The sequence below is a fragment of the Pan paniscus genome, chromosome 13, assembly GCF_029289425.2.
Source record: "Pan paniscus chromosome 13, NHGRI_mPanPan1-v2.0_pri, whole genome shotgun sequence".
NCBI lineage: Eukaryota > Metazoa > Chordata > Mammalia > Primates > Hominidae > Pan > Pan paniscus.
The window spans coordinates 97,028,662-97,043,006 of record NC_073262.2 but is presented as its reverse complement, the minus strand read 5'-3'; the positions used below and the strand labels follow the sequence as shown (position 1 = coordinate 97,043,006).

Here is a 14,345-nt window from a genome sequence, read left to right as displayed (position 1 = left end):
GGTGTTGAAAAAAATGTGTATTCTGTTGATTTGGGGTGGAGAGTCTGTAGATGTCCATTAGGTCCGCTTGGTGCAAAGCTGAGTTCAATTCCTGGGTAACCTTGTTAACTTTCTGTCTCATTGATCTGTCTAATGTTGACAGTGGGGTGTTAAAGTCTTCCATTATTATTGCGTGGGAGTCTAAGTCTCTTTGTGGGTCACTCAGGACTTGCTTTATGAATCTGGGTGCTCCTGTATTGGGTGCATATATATTTAGGACAGTTAGCTCTTCTTGTTGAATTGATCCCTTTACCATTATGTAATTGCCTTCTTTGTCTCTTTTGATCTTTGTTGGTTTAAAGTCTGTTTTATCAGAGACTAGGATTGCAACCCCTGCCTTTTTTTGTTTTCCATTTGCTTGGTAGATGTTCCTCCATCCTTTTACTTTGAGCCTATGTGTGTCTCTGCACGTGAGATGAGTTTCCTGAATACAGCACACTGATGGGTCTTGACTCTTTATCCAATTTGCCAGTCTGTGTCTTTTAATTGGAGCATTTAGTCCATTTACATTTGAAGTTAATATTGTCATGTGTGATCCTAAATTTTCAAATACAAATTGATGAAAAAAGAAGTCCACCTACAATCAATTGTACTATACAGATAATGTCAATATTTTAATACATGATATTTTAATAGGCTTACGAAAATTTTTATTTAACAAAACCATGCAGATCATTAATTACTTCATGTTTTCTGCCCCAAAATATTCTGAAGAAATTAAGAATCTTAGTGTTATTTTCAGTAAAGTAATATTGTTCAGAAAACATTTTTGTCATGTTGCTTTGCTCAGAACTTTTGCTCTTTGGCATATAGTTATATAGTTTTTAACCTGACGCATTAGAACTCTCAATCTGGTCTTATAAAGAATCCCAAGTGCCGCCATGTCTGTTTGAAGTTACTCTGTCAAAAATAAAGCCAATTTGTAGTTGCCAATTATTTGGTATTTTTATCTGAATTAACACATTAATTAAAAATGTCTCATGTTGGGAAATCTAAAAATGCTTCCCTACCTTATAAAGATACTTCCCACTACTTTTTCCCACAACTTTTGTGAGAAAATAATTGTGAAAAATCTCTTGCAAAATAGGACATTTTACAAGATATAATGGTTTTGATACTTTTGTACAAACTTGTTATATCTGTGTTAAATAACTAAAGGCAGAATTTAACAAGAATGACTTTTCTCTTTACAACCTCAATTTTAAACCCCTACATTTTATTGTGTGTGGAAATAATTTTAACAACCATTAGCCACCTGCCCATCATTTTACAACAAGCAAGGCTCACTGAACCTGCAATTAGCCAATTACACAAACTATTATATTGTTTGCAATTGTCAACAGAAAAATGAATTCAAGCGGATTTCTCTATACTGCAGGAGAGCTATGTCAATAGCTTGTTTGCAGTCTGGGATATAGCATGGCTTTTTTGTTTTTTTTTTTTAACAGTAATGACTATAAAATAATTATCAGTTTTGTCACCCTAGTTTTCCCTTTAGTTGCATAGGGTTAGCTTCAGCACTACTCTCTCCTCTTTTGTTTCCTTTCAAAGTGAAATTTTGCTGTTTTTAATCAAACTCCAACTTTGTGGAATAAGGATGTGATTTGTAAAATTACTTCATTTGTTTAGTTGATTAATAAGTACATCACAACAGTTTCTTGACTTGAATTTTAAAATGGATATTTATATTTAAAATACAGATTTTCTCAATGAATGGATTAGATATGAAATAACACAGTTCTCTTAACCCTATTTGTACCAAAGATTCAATCCTTTGAAAGCTTAAATAGTACCTAACTGACTCATTCCCTTTCTTCCCCTGTCCCCTTCGAATGCACAGACACAAAATGTGTGTGCAGTTTTAACAGGATCACACATTTCAACAGAGAGCAGGTTAATAATTTTGTATATACCCAATATTTTTTAAAAACCTGATGGAGATTACAACTTTGGTTTTATCCAAACATGTCTTATTTTTCAAAATCAAAATATATTTTTAAAAATGTTTTAAAATTTAAGTTAAATATTTTTAATATCTCAGCTCTACCTGTGTTATGCACAATAAGAAGGCTCAGTTCCTTACTGCCTTGAGCATTTTGCTATCTATCTTTCATAACTTTTAAGAAAATTTTAATAAAGGAACAGCTGGCATGCAAATTAATTGATATGAGAATAACTAATATGAACAGTAAGTTGCACATCTGTGACACACATTTCTCAGGGGAAACCTTTGAATGTGTATTAAACTATTAAAAATCAAAGCAAATGACAATGAAATTAAAAACTCGATTTTAATATAATTTTTCTTTATATAATAACTCTGACATCAAATATCAGAAAAAATAAACTTTATATATTTCTTCAAAGTTTCTGCATAAATTCTTAACATGAAAATTAAAATGTAGTATGTATTTGTACTCAACATTTTATATCCACAACTCTCTGTATTTTAATGCTAAAATAAGCCATCAATACAATGATAGCATTCTTTAAAATTTTTTTACATAAATAGCAAAATTTTAAAAACTTTAACTTGCCTTTTTGTATTCATACACCTAATTCCACAAAGCAGTACATGTCTAGATTTTGAGGCAAGATTTACTATGAAATTTTTACTGAAGTCTTATCACCACTTTCTTACCCTATACTTGTGTGGGTTCAACTTGTCTGGAGTTATCATCTTGGCATCACTTGAAGAGTTTTGGCCGTCTCTGGGAAGCCACAGAAGATTGACTCCTTGACCTTAAGATAACCTTTTTCCCTGACCAAATTTATGACCATTTGCCACAATCTCTTTTTAATTTTTTTCACCAAAGGTGATGTTTCTAATGATAATAGAAAAATGAAATAACTACTTCCTTCCAAATATAACCTGCTCTTTAAATTGAAATACAATCTACAAAAAAGCAAATAATAATGGACCCCAAATAACTGTTTTCCCAAAGAAACATCTATTGTACATAAATATTGGAGATGATGTTGAGCTGTACTAAACCCAGCTTATTTTCCTCTTGAGTCTTTTCTCATCACAAATTTGAAATATACTAAAAGCAGAGAAGTCATTTCACTCTGTATTCTAGAAGAATTTTTAACATGTGAACTTTTATAAGGCTTGTTTTCTTTAGCCAATATCTTAAAATGACTAAAATATTTATTTAAATTTTTTGCAAGAAAAGTAATATTTAAATCAAACAGAATGCATTCCTTTACAATATGTCTGTTACAAAGCAAACTTTGGAAATGTAAATTGCATGATTAATATAATTTATTGTATTGATAACTGATAAGTATGTAATTCATAATATTAAGTTTTTGTTTTTGTTCCAATGAGAAAAAAAATTTAATTATATTAGGTGAACACTTTAGGGAGGGAAGAATCAGAAAAATAAAGAAATTTCTACCAACAAACTAATTTATCCTCGTAGCAGATTTTCACAACAACATAAAATGTTAATTATTTGAATTATACATTAAGAATAGACAATAAGGTTAAAATTATATTTGGCACTATTGGCTCTGCTTCACAGCATACAAAATCTAGTTGACTTTCATTTCACAGAATATAATTGAGACAAGAAATTGAAGAGGAACAGAGAAAACTAGACTGAATGAATAAAAAGTCATTCACTAAAATGAGCCAATTCAAATGCAATTAAAACATCAAAAAATGTATTAAACAAAATACAAAAATTGAGTCTCAGCAACATAAGGAAATTGTGTCAAATCATTTTTTTTCTAATTGTGGTGAATTGGTTTTGACACTTGTAATCTCTGATTCTTAGTGGCACTTCTATGTTAAATTACAAATCACATCTCTTAGAAATGAAGAATAAACTATTTTAATACAATAATTTGGACAAAACAGTTAACTTGTCAGTTATTAATACATGCTTATTTTTAGATACATTGTAAACTGTTTGTTTTTTACATGTAATCACTGATCCTTGACCTTCTGTTTAATATTTATATGATTCCATGTGAGTAAACCTATTTTGTTCCCAGTTTTAATTTATTTCAAGTAATTTTATAATGCATTTAGCCTTGAAAACTTTTATTTTTAAAAATACTAAAACATTAAACATATAATTAGCCATCAAAGAAGCTGTTTGTAATCAAACTAGGCTATAGCTCAGAACTCCATCCACCAAGCCTAGCTCTCCTTTAATGGTGGTTCTGAGGTACATTTAAGGGGTTAATAAAAACTAAATATGACCTGACAAGGATTTCATACTTCTATATTTGAATCCTTGTGGATGAACTGCAACCTAACTTAATAGGGAGACAAGATTGAAAGCCTAACTTAGGAGTATGTACCTGTAACAACAGCTGAGTCTTGGCCAATCCCAGCAGCCACATGTCAACCACTTGTACACTGCTGAATATTCAACCTGTATTCAAATAAGGCAAACACCAACCTGTACCTGAAGGAGGATTTCCCTTACCCTTTCATGGGACTCACGACAGGGGTCTCACCTCCTCTACTCAGCCTGCCACTCTCAACTCTTTGCAGGAGGAAGTGCGAGAGCAAATGAGGCAAGAACTGGAGTGCTCAAGTGCTGGAATCAGCTGGCATCTGTGGCACCCACAGAAACAAACTCCATTCACTTGGACCCGCTGTGTTTCACTCTTCACGGGAGGAAGCACACAGGTGAGTGAGTGCAGGAGCCACAGCAAGTACTTTTACTTTTAGGTGCTGGCAGGAGCAAACTCCATGTTGGCTCTGTGGGAGAATCTAGTGCGGGTGCCTGTGACCCCTGAAGCCCCAGAAGGCATAAAACAGTGCTCTTTAGCTTTGCTGTCCCTAGATTGCTTAAGTGTTAACAGCTCAGTGGACCCTCTACTTTTATGCTTGAGGCAGCTGCGTTCTGCCCATGAGTGCAGTGGGCCAGTGTGAGAGCCTTTTGTATCCACACTTGTGGCTCCTGAGCTCTTGTCTGATGTCCAGAAAAAATGAGGTCAAATGAACAAATTGAAGGATAGTAAATGTGTGGGATTTTATTGCTGAAAAAAGTAGCTCTCTGCAGGTAGGGGAGCTGAAAAAGGTATGGGGTAGGCAGGTAATCTTCCCCTGAAGAATCTTCCCCTTTAGATTATTCTCTGAAGTTACACCATCAAGCTGTCCCTCGGAAGTCAAGCTGTTTCTCGCCAATGTCCAGCCTTAGTCCCCAGCATCCAGCTGCTTCTCCTCTCTGACAGCTGAGTCTGGGGTCTTTATAGGCATAGGATGTAGGGTGGAGTAGGCCATGGGTAGTTTAGGAAAAGACAATAAGGATAAAAGTTCTCACTTTGAGCTACAGTTTTAGGTTTTTCAGCTTGAGGATGGGATTTTTGTTGGGTACCTGAATTTTTCTGCCTAGAATTTTTCTGCCCCCCATTCTTATAATAACCAATTCAGCTATTCCTGTAACTCACTTCTGATTTTTATGTCACTTTACTTTTTTTGTCTATAAATTTGTTCTTACCACAAGACACCCCCGGAGTCTCTCTCAAACTGTTGTGATTCTGGGGGCTGCCTGGTTCACAAATTGTTCAATTAAACTCCTTTAAATTTAATTTGCCTGAAAGCTTTTTTTTAAAAAACAGATGTGTTAGAAATGGGGTCTGAAGTACAGCTGCTAACAACTCCCATGAGCAGAGTGAACAAGCAAGAGACCTGCTGGACCCACTGTGTCCTTTGAACTCTCAGAGCAGTTGGGAATTGTGGTAAGTCCTCTTGAATTTCAGAGCTCCATGGATTTGTGTTTTGAGCTCTCCAAGTTTATTTGAGCAAATTTCTGTTCCAAATTGGGTTTGGAAGTCATGACAGAAGCTGGACTGAGTCTAGGATCAAATTTGATCTTGTAATTAACTGGCTTGGATCCAGTTAGAGTCCTCTTACATCTGACTGGGTCAGAAAGAAACTGGTAGTAAGTGGTAATATTGCAGGGGTGTAAGATTTGGCTTTTGAAAATTCATAGGGATTTTTGCATTCTACCCCTTTGTTTCATTTTTCTCACATGCTTTAGTAGGAAGAAAATCACTGGGTGAATTAGTCAAGGGAACCTGAAAGCAAAGCCAATAAATTAGGTAAAAATGGATAATTAATTTCTGAAAAACTGGGTTTCTTCCAGCTTATACATTAGGCCCAGGAAGCAGCAAAGTCTTACAGAAATGGTGAAATCTTACTAAAGAAAACTTACAGTGGAATGTGCCAAATGAACAACACACAAGTGTATTTAAAAATGACAGCTTGCAAATTAGTCTCCCCTAGGGATGCCTATTAATATGCAGAAGCTTCTAAAATGATTTAGATATGATGGGGCCCATCTAGGGGCAAGTTTGAGCCTTCCTAGTTTGATATTGGGTGCTAAGCAGAGTGGCTAATTAATGTCTATATTTGTCACTCATATTTTGCACTGACCAGAATGGAAAATGCTAATTTGGTTACCCCATACAACCCCTTGGGAAGCATTTTGCAAAATTGAGAAGATTTTGCCTGTGGTTTCATGATTTTTCTTTGTGATGCAGCTTGGCTCCTGGAACTAAAGTGTAGCAAGCAGGGTCACTAGGGCTGCTCGGGAAAGGGGAATGCAGGTCATGACATGCCTGCAAAAAAGTAAGAATTTCTTACCAGTTAGACTGCTGACCTCACTCTCTCTCTCTGCCAACTGGTTTAATGAATGGTAAAAATCACTCTTTATCTCCTCTATGAAGTTTTAATCAATGTAAAAAAGAATTCTGAGGCTAATCCTAAGCTGTAGTGAATATGGTTTACTTTGTACTATGAATTCATCTTCTGTATCTTTCTGTCATAAAGAGGGGTACCTTAGCATAGAATGAGAGCTTAGGACACGTATAAGCCCACTGATCAAGATGGCCCAGCAAACTGTTCAGTTATGTTCTAGGGAGCTTGACCTTTTAACCATGTGGTAGTACTTTCTCTTTGTCTCCACCATCACAATGGCAGCCAGGGTTCAATTCCTGGCTTAGGAAATGAATCTTTTCTGGCTTGATATCTGCATGACTTTTACCATTTGTTAATTCTCTTTGTCTTCATGAACTGTCTTGAATTTTCCTTTGGCTAAGAACCTGGGAGGTTACTTTTGATAAAGTTCAAAAGCCAGATATATTGGCAGTTTGGCATGGCTAAAGTGAGGTAATAAGAGATTTAAAAGGACTCCACCTTAAAGTTAATAATTCAATGAAAAATCTTAAAAACTGGCAAATGAAAAATTCTACAATTACTGGATCTTCTTCTGTGTATATATGTGTTGTGTGTGTGTGATGTTTATATAAAGGAGCTCTAATTAATTGGCTTAAAGAAAAATAAGTAGTTAGATCAAGTATTTTGAAAAACAAGTAAAAACTAATGCCTTTTAGTTTATGTGACTTTAGTAATCTTTGGGAACTAAAGACAGTTTTAAAGATGATTTGTTAAATAAAAATATCTTCAAAAATGTAAACATTTGGTCTAGATTATGCAGGTCACATATTAGATTTGCTAAACACCTTAAGGTTATAAACTGCTTCTTTGACTTTTGAAAATCGTTCAATTTACATATTTTGGAGCACTAGACTCTAGATAAGTCCTGGGAAATATGGAATTAGCCATCTCCCCTAGCCATGCAAATAAGGGTATAAACAAAAGAGATTTTATATAAGAAAAGATCTTTCTTGTGTGGTAAATTCTTGTCCTGAAGTAAAATGACTAGTTTTTTAAAAAGAGGGATAGTTAAGGCAAGTCAGAAAGTCCAAGCATGTCGTAGATGGTCTGCGTAAGTCATGAAAGAATTTGTGAAAGAGAATTTATGCAAAAAATGTTGTACAACTTGCCTGCTTTACAGATAGGTAAGGCATGTGACAAGTGGTGAAGTTAGACACTCCTCTTAACTACTCTGGAAAGGCTGGAAAAAGTCAGACCTTACCTGCACTTCTGTCTGTGTCCTAGGCTTCACACCTAGTACATAATTAAAATTTCCTACTTCCCAAGTTTTTCACCAGAAGTAAAAGTCTCTAAGAGTTAACATTGTAGCATGTAATTCAGATTACTAAAAAAAAAAAAAAAAACAGTTTTACATGCAAGGTGTGTAAGGAAAGTGAAATGTGTTTTTGGTAAAAAATTATAAGAAGGCATGAAAATGTGGATGCTTTTGCCTAGATTACAAGCCTAAAGAATTGTTTTAAATTTGATAAAATAAAGCTAAATATTTGAAAAAGTTGTAGAAGGCTTATGAAAAAATAATCTTGTAAAAAGAAATTCTGTGTGAACATTAGCTAAAGTTAAAGGGGGTGTTATTAAGTTTTTCTTTAAATTGAACATTGGAATAAAAACACAGCAGGTTTTTCTTAGAGCACCAATCTGCTCTTTCACACAAATTATAAAAGGTTATAATATGTTTATGAGAATCTCACCTTATGGTAAAACTGATTAAGATTGGATAGATTTGTCTATAAGGTTTTATTAAAAATTGAAGTAGACATTAATAGTAGACTAATGCAAGGGTGACATTTGGCTCTCTCTCGAACAAGATTTCCATGTAATATTAAAGCATAATGATAAATTTTTCTTTGCCTTTTGAATAAATTACTGAAAAAAGAAGGGAAAGAGAAGAGACAGATTATTTGGAAAGCTAAGTCTTCCCTCTTTCAATGAGGAAAGGTTTTTGCCTTTAAAAAATTTTTTGAGTCATTATTTTGGCTAAATAAATGATTTATGGTGACCTGGAATTCTATTTCATAATATCAAATGTTTTAGACATTTAGCATATCTTATAGGCTTCCCAAAGTCAAGTTTCAGCATCAAAATTATCTTTTCTGACCTCTAACTTTAGGGTGCTACAGAGGTCCCCTGAAGCACCCAAAAGAGAGGTAAACAAACAGGGCTATTTGATATGCTAGGTTGCATGGGAAGCAGTGTCAAAATAAGAGAATGTTTAACCTTCTTCAGTTTATATTTTAGCATATGTCATCAATATATTCCAAAATTGTATGGGATTTCTAAAATTCTAATATGTCTGAGTATTTGTTATCATAATTATGGTTAAGTTTTTGTAGACCACAGATATAATCAAATTTCCTTGTCTATTGTGTCTTTAACCATTTAAAGGCATTTCCACAGTTAATTGCTTAATGCTGATGCAATTCCTGAAAACTTCATAAGCACATAAAATCCTAGCATATGGTATCTTTTAGGAGGTTCATTAAAGGATGGAAAGGACCCTGAAAAGCACTCTTGAATACAGGTATCCAATAAATATAAAATCATATCATGTGTAAGAATTTCCCATGAATTCTCCAATTCCCCAAGAATTGGACTGGGTAACAATTCCTGAAACTTTAGGGTAAGAATTCCTGAAACTTTAATAAAAAGACTGACTGGTTTATAAAACTACTAACACAAGTAGAATGACAATTATTTAAATACCAAGTAAATACTTTGCCAAACTTGCATGCTACATCAGACAATACTGAAATTTTTAGATATACAATTTGAATGAACTCCAAGGTCTAAGTCATATTACCTATGATAACCCATCAGTTATTTGCACCTAAATTGTAAAAATAACTGTTATTCAAGGGGACCTAGGTCCAATGATAAGCATTGACTCATGGAAAATCGGGACAGCTGCCTTGTCTTTCCTGAGCCCTTAAAAGTTTTATTATTAAAAGTCCTGCATTCTGTGACTCATCATGGAAAAGATAAAATAATCTAAATTAAATATATTGGTGTGGTAACTTATAAATTGCTAAAATAGTTTATAACCATTGTTTGGTTTCTCAAGCCCATATTCCTAAGAAAATAATTAAAGCTTCAAGTACATTTAGTTACCTGATGAGCCATTTAAACAACATTTTATAAGGGGGTTTCATTCAATGGTCATTTTCTATGCATGTTTTCTGATTCTATAAAAGCTCTCCCATGTAAGACGGCTGATGTTATAACAGTAAATTCTTATGCTTCAGTGTATTTTCACCAGGTAAAGCAAAATGAGTTTTTTATGGTTCACTGAGGACAGCCAACCCCTTCACAATCTAGAACCTGAAGACTGGATCATCTGAAAACATCAGGGAAAGATTGCTTTGCCATCCCCACTGCAATGAAACTTTGGAACTTGAACTTTGGGTTCATAATCTCACAACTGAGAAGGGTCCCTCCACACTCATGGAACTGTACACCCATTGGAACCCTTAAGGTCCAGCTAAACAGGAAAGTCTCTCCCCAGAAGAAGATTGCATGCTTGATGTGAACAGCTTTTCCCAAGATCACGGATCAAGACTTCTCTACTATCATGAGACTCTTATCTTTGAACTTTTTTTCTTGTTTATGCCTCTATGAGTAATAGAAATAAGAAAGGAGTCTGTTTAGTGCACTTATGTGGTATGCTTTTATCTGTGAAGGATTTTGTAGCCAGCCTTATACACAGATAAAAGATGAAGGTCCAATGCAGGTGAGAAACATGCAGGTGAGAAACTTTAATGGTACATACTTTTCTTCATATTCAGTCAGAAACAGAACATTGATTTACTATTCTTACCCACATCAATGATTAAAGAGAATAGTGATTGCTAGGAGGCCTTCATTCTTCTAGAAGGGCATCATTTTTCCATGATTTGGAGTAAAAGAGGTAATGACCAGAAATGTATCCCTCATGATAGGTTCTATAGCAGATTCTACTGTAAAGGCTGTGGTCACACAACAGACTTTAAATTATCTTGTGAAAGTTATGCTAAATAATTGAATTGTGGCCTATGAAGAACTACATTAAATGAAGATTATAGAGATTCAGATGTAGGATATTAACAAAAAGATCACCTAGTTAAGCAAGTAGACTCCCTATCTAACTCAAACTCATTCTTTACTCTTTTTGATTTTAGATGGTTTGATTTATGGGGAGTCTGAATAAGAAGCATACTCCAAACTCTTGGTATTATCCTCCCGACAGTAATAATAGTTTCCCTGGTACACTGTATTTTCTCAAAGGTTCTAAATGTTTGCATTCAGCCACCTCTAGAATGGCAAATGGTCTGTCTTTAACTGGAACGACAAGAGTTGAAAGAAGCACACAACCATGAGGACACTGTAACCTATGAATGAGGTGCTGAGACAGGAAACTCAAAATGATGGTAACCGAAAATGATGCTAAGGCCCTAAGTTGTGGTCACACTTTCACCTAAGTGAGAGCCTGACCAAAAAGGGGGAATTTTAAAAACAAAATTATGGGAAGCCATTGTTTTAGACTAAGCTCATGCACTAGACCCCAACAGACCAAACCAAACTAAAATGAAGTTGGTCATGCTAACTAACTGTGCCTAGAGCAGATCAGGTTTTGTTTTTCTCCTGTAAACAGGATGTTCTAACATAAGGAGGTATCCTCTATTCAAGTCCTTGCTCCTACCTTTACAAAACTCACTGTTCTACTATTTTCCAGTGGGCTTAAAGACCAAATAAGTACACTTATGGTGTTGATAGTGACATCAATGACAAGAGTTTTGTTCAATCTCTCAAAATTGAGAAAATGACCAAAAGAGGGGAATTGCTAAAAAAAGAGGGGAATTGCTAAAGTGAACTACATATGGCCTGAGAAGGATCTCATACTTCTATATTTGAGTCCTTGTGGGTGAATGCAACCTAACTTAATAGGTAGACAAAATTGAAAACCTAACTAACTTAGGAGTAGCACCTGTAACAATAGCTGAGTCTTGTCCAATCCCAGCAGCCACATTTCAACCAGTCATACCCTGCTGAGTGTTTAAACTGTGTTCCAATAAGGCAAATGCCAACCTGTAACCAATCCAGCCATTCCTGTACCTCACTTCCAATTTCTGTACATCACTTTACTTTTTTTGTCTATAAATTTGTTCTGACCATGTCGCACCCCTAGAGTCTCTGAATCTGCTGTGATTCTGGGGGATGTCCGATTCATAAATCGTTTATTGCTCAATTAAACTCCTTTAACTTTAATTTGGCTGAAGTTTTTCTTTTAACAAAAGAAATTAAAACATGAAAATTGGTGATATAATCTAAACACACTCATTTCCAATGTGTTTTCTTTATTGTTAACAAGTTGGTATGGCTCATTATCAGAGCCTATGGTACTAAATAGTAGAAAAACTTCCTGGAGAAATTGACAGTCTGATTAAAAAGCTATCAGGAAGAGCTCCTTGTTAAAAAAAATAGGGTATCTATTATTCAGTCTTAAAAGTAGAATACTTACTTACTTCTTTGGTTGTGTGATTACTATTTATTGTACAAATTCTCTGAAAGAGTTGGCACTTTTAGGCACAGGGATAAATTTTTTTCTTTGTCTTTTTCGTTTTGTTTTTTTCCTTACCACTGCCTTTGGACTCAGTCTGTGATCTAGTTCTTTGATAGTTGGTGACATGTCAAAAAAAATGCCAAGACTTTTTGGGAATTTTCAGCTATAAGAATCATTGTTATGTTCAATTCAAACTGGGCTCCCACTGGCGAGCCTCTTATCAATCATATCCAAGGTAATACATCTTCAGCCTTTTTCTCCAAGGCTGCCCTTGTCCCTGCAGGCAGCCTTTTTTGACGTGCACTTTCAACAACTTAAGTTTGATTTCCTTTGGCAATATCCATTTACCCAGGGTCAACTCAAGCTTTCTCTCTAACAAATAAAAAAATTCCTTGCCAACCTGCCACTAGAATTTCCTGAAAAACTAATTGGTAATTTTTTATATGACTTTTTTTCCCCACCATCCCTGCTGAAATGCAACCTACCGGCACTGGGAAGGTGATAACAAAATGCATGTGTTCGATCATATTTTTTAAGCATTTCTTCAGCATTATGTATTACCAGTAGTCGCCTTATGCTTTTATACCTTAATCCTTATATATCAAAATTTCTTAGAGAACAAGTGTGATACGAAAGATTATATTATTAACATTGTATAAGTTGCATATGAGCCAATACTTCTTTCTCTTTCCATATATTCTTTATGATGCCCAAAATCTGTACAAATAGTACAGAACCAATGGAAATTAGCATCTAAAACCTGGAGTCCTTAAGCCAGAAGAGTAGGTTTCAAAATTTAAACTTTTGATGATTTTATAAATGCACCAATATTCTTGAAAACTTTATATATTTTATGAAAACTTGGCATTATATTGATGATTATCATTAACACATAGCAAGATATCTGCTATACATAGAAATCTAAGATATGTATTTGAGTAACTTGATTTGTAAATACCTTTTAAAAATGAATATCTTAAGACTTAACACTATATATTAAAACAAAGAGACACAGTTTTATAATCTATGAATTATTCAGCCACCAGCTTGGTTGGCATTCTTTCTCAAGTAACAGTATAGTTTCATATTTAGAGAAAGATTAATGACTGAAATCTATTAAAAACTATTGAAGTGTCTTTAAATAATTGTCCATTTGGAGGTACCACCATATTTCCAAAATGATTGAGTTTACAAGTTGGATTGACAATACAATACTTCTTATTTAAAACAACTATGTGATCTTATATTATGAAATAATTATTTTCTGTTTAAAAATATAAGTTAATTTCATTAGGGTAGAAAAACAGAATGAGAAGAAAGTACAAATATGTTTGAATGAATATATAAATGAATATATACATAGATTCAAAGCTTTCTGAGGAATATAGTTAGACTTTAAAAAATATCAAATGTGCATATTTTCTGGAGTTGAATTGTAGCAAATGAATCATATAAAGTGGATCACACTCGAATCAAAATAACAATGTATGCAGTTGGTCCTAAAGTAATTGTGCTTTTTGCCATTAGAAGTAATAGCAAAAACCATTTACTTTTGCACCAAACTAATAGCTGCTAGTACTTTTGTTAGTAATTTTAATTATATACATTTTCCTCTTGATTTTTCTTAATGCTGGTCATATCATTTACTAAAGATATGTACTAGTTCAGTTAATGTTTCTTTAGGGGATAAAAAATAGAAAGTGGGTTTATAGTCAAATATTTGAACAAAATTAGTATTTTTTCGATATTCTTCCAGAAAATTACATGGATTCAAGCAAGATTATATATGAAAGTAGGATATCCATAAATCAGTAAAAAATCATTTTTCTTACCTGCTTTTTTGTCAGTAACTACATTTTTATTTTTCTAGTGTAGATCATTGCAGATGAAACATCACATCATTGACGAGAGTTTAAAGCTTTAACATTGTACCAGGGAAGAAAAACAGCATTTCAATCCTGGAAATGAAATAGTTCAATAATTTACAGAGTGCTAAAAATTTCTGTTATCAAACATTATATCATCAAAGGCAGTAAGTAAAAATATAAGTATAGTCCCTCCACTTCACTT

The 14,345-nt window shown here is 33.9% G+C and overlaps 2 long non-coding RNA genes across 2 annotated transcripts in view; one reads left to right on the top strand and one right to left on the bottom strand.

Moving 5' to 3' along the window:
* The window catches only part of LOC103782744 (uncharacterized), a 75,938-nt gene that overhangs the window by 28,661 nt on the left and 32,932 nt on the right, over positions 1-14,345 (bottom strand). Inside the window, exon 5 of the long non-coding RNA XR_004670257.2 lies at positions 14,108-14,233. This is a non-coding gene — a long non-coding RNA (uncharacterized LOC103782744). The remainder of the gene's footprint in view (positions 1-14,107; positions 14,234-14,345) is intronic.
* Positions 4,553-10,232, top strand: LOC134728707 (uncharacterized). Its single transcript, XR_010109404.1, has 3 exons — positions 4,553-4,687; positions 5,623-5,742; positions 9,982-10,232. It is a non-coding gene; the product is annotated as an uncharacterized LOC134728707 (long non-coding RNA).